The following is a 3,420-nucleotide window of genomic DNA, read 5'->3' as shown; positions in this document are numbered from 1 at the left end:
CTCCTCCTCCTCCTCCTCCTCCTCCACGTACCCAGTATTAGCACAGGCTTGTCTCCTGCTTTTTTACATGGGTGGTAGGGAGCCAAACTCAGGTCCTCATGTTTGCACTTGGCCAACTGAGTCGCCACCTCAGCTAGTCCTCCCCGACCCTTTCCTTTCTTGCTTTTTTAAGAGACAGGATCCTGATATGGAATTGACACTAGCCTCAAACTCCACGTGTCACCGAGTTGGTCTGTCCCCTTTCCCTTTCTTATAAGACTACTCCACCTTCTCTTGTCCCTGTCTCCCATCCCTAACTCTTGTTAATCTCGGTCTACCTTTCCTATCTTTAACTCCGCATTTCTCCCTCTCTCTGTCTTCCTTTCACTCCATCTCTGCTGTCTTTCCTTCTCTCCATCTAGGCCAGCCCGGGTGGGTCCGGGTGGGTCCGGGACACCCCAGTCAGGGCGCCGCGGTGAACAATGCAGCATTCAGGAGGCCGGCCGGCACCATGGCAACGCGCCCGCCCCGCCCTCCCCGCGCGCGGGCCGCGCGTGCCAAGAGGGTGCCATGGTTACATCAGGCGCGTGCCCACCCCGCGCGCCGCCGCGGCCCCGCACGATCTTACAGGGCTGGGCCAGAAGGGGGCGCCCAATCTTAGCCTCTGCCTGGAGTCAGGAGGGGCTGCCATCTTCAGAAAGTCCCTTCAGCCCTCAGTGCCTTGGTTTTCCCATCTACAAAGTTCAGGGTGTGGGGCGGGGACAGAGATGTGGGAGAGGAAGAGGGAGAATGAGGGAGGGAGAGAGGGATAGAGTGTAGGGTTTCGGGGGGATAGTTCTATATTGGGCTTCTGTATTTGATAGTTAGTGGGACTGTATGTATATGTCCACATTTGTGTCCCAGTGCTTGGACACTTGTATGTTTTACAAGAAGTTGTTGGGGACGGTCCATGGTTGAAGGAGAATCCATTTCTACAAGTTGTCCTCTGATCTCCACAGGCTTGTCACCACAAGCAGATGACTAGACACGACTGTGGAGAAAGAAATAAATGTAATGAAATATAAAAAGAAGTTGAGTGGGGTGGAACTTGCTTAGCGTGCTTGAGTTCAGCCTTGGGTTCGATCTCAGCACCACACACAAAAAACTGTTTCTTTCAGTCACTATGTTTATGAATTTGGAAATGTGTGTGTGTGTGTGTGTGTGTGTGTGTGTTGTATTTGTACTTCTGCCTGTGACAAGTGTTGGAGACATAATGGTGTGTCTGTGGTCATGTGACTGGGTACCCATGTGGTATGCCTACGTATGTGGTAGGTCTCTGTAGTTGGGGTGCTGTTGCAAGTTCAAATTGCAGAGATTGCTATGCTTGGTGTGTTAAATCTGAGTTGACTTGGAGTTTGTGTCTGGGGTTCATGCTCTCAAACTCATCATATATACTTAGGTGGAAATGGGTGTGGTTTCCAAGGACTACAGCGTTCTGGTAGACCCCCCCCTTCACCTGAGGGCCTCCCGGCACAGAAGGGGGTGCCCAGCTGCCTGGGACCTTGGACTCCCTACAGGTTCAGGAGAGCCCCAGTTGATGAATATTCATGAGGTGGGGGGGGGACTGGCACCTACCGACAACAGCTGCGCTTCCATTAGTGTGTGCCCACTCTGCTTGCTTTCAGTAGGAAAAGGGATTTCAGCCTCAGTCTGTCCCTTTCTCCAAGACTCAGGTCTGGGGAATCCTGAGGGCAATCACGGGGCTGTGTCAGCATGTCAACAAATGTCCCAACAGCTTGTTGGGATGGCTAAGGGGCTGTCTAAATGTTGTGACGGGCTCTGAGGAGGGTGATTGTTATATGACAGGGTGTCCGTGTGGCTGCAGTGTGCCATTACCCATTCGTTGTAGTTGTGTCCAGATTGTGGTACGGTGGGACAATGTGAATGAAAGGGGTATCTGTCACTTGCAAGAGGACCAAGCAGTGTGGCCTGTGCCTTACTGGCCGCCAGCTCCTCAGCACTGCCTGCAAGGCTATACTGTGTCATCCAGGCCACCTAGATGTGAGGACAGCTGTGAGCTCTGCCCTGGGAGTGCAGGGCTTGGACCTGCTCCTCCTAACTGTGACTGATGGGGTTCGCGACTCTGTGTAGCCACATGGCTAGGACAGCTGCAGGGACACGCAGACTGAGCGTGTCAGAGTGACATGGATACAGCGTAGGGTCAGATTGTCAGGGCGACCGAGAGGCTGTGTGAGATTGTGGGGCTGATGTCACTGGAGTTAGTGGGTGTGGCGGCATTTCTGCGCGTGATAGTGTGGCTGACATTATGACAGGTGGTGTCGTTGTGCTGGTGACACTGTGGTAGTGATTGTAGCTATGTGCAGTTGAAAGTGTGACAGGGATTGCACTTGGAGCCAGGAGCCAGAAGGTTATGACTGTCTCGCTCCTACCCCCCAGGCTTCACAAACAACTGAGGGCGTTCTGTGGGGTGTACAAACTAGGGGTTCACACTGATATTCCTGAGATGGGAACATCAACTAGGCATGGGGCCTTTATTCCTTTGTCTCCTTCCTCCTGACTGGTTTGGGGAGAAGCTTCTAGAAGCAGCAGAGATGAAGTAGGATTCTGGCTGTAGTTAGCTGGGCCCAGAGGCCTCAGATCCCGCATGTGTGACTCAGACATAGTGGCCTTACACTCGAGCCAATTGACTGACTGCTGCTGGCTGCTCTGAGGTGGCACAGAGGATCCATTCAGGATCAGGGACCAGGTTACCAGAGTGGGCGGGTCTCCGACCAGCTGCAAATGAAACATTTCCCTAACCCTACATGAATGAGCACTGGCTCCAGGAGGCCCTGGCCAGGCACACCATAGGCAAGCATGGGTGTGTCTCTTGCATCCTGGCAAGCTGTGGTGGTGGGGTGTGGATTCCCATCTGTGATCCAGGCATGTCTGTGTCTATGTGTGTGACCAGGAGTGATGCTCTGCAGGTTTTCTTTGTATGTGTGGGTGTGTGCTCATGTGGGTGCACTACTTATAGAGGCCAGAGGTCAACTTTGTTCCTTAAATGCTGTCCACTTGTTTTTTTTTTTTTTTGCATTTATTTATTGTGTGTGAGTGTGTGTATGTGGCTGGGCACATGTGCCATAGCATGTATATGGGAGTCAGAAGACAATGTGGAGGAAGTGGTGCTCTCTCTTCATGATGTAGTTCCAAGGACTGAATGCAGCCTGGTCTACAGAGTGAGTTCCAGGACATCCAGGGCTACAAAGAGAAACCCTGTCTCGAGAAAAAAAAAACAAACCTAAATAAATAAATAAATAAACCAAAATAAGTAAACAAACACCTTTACCCACTGAGCCATCTCACTGGCTCTTTCTTGTAAACAATTATATCTACAAATAAGTACGTCTACTTATTTGTAACAAGAAGTATAGTTGTGTGCAGAGGGTACATGCATGACAT

Source organism: Mus pahari, chromosome 20, assembly GCF_900095145.1.
Source record: "Mus pahari chromosome 20, PAHARI_EIJ_v1.1, whole genome shotgun sequence".
Taxonomy (NCBI): domain Eukaryota; kingdom Metazoa; phylum Chordata; class Mammalia; order Rodentia; family Muridae; genus Mus; species Mus pahari.
Note: the sequence above shows the minus strand (reverse complement) of the source record.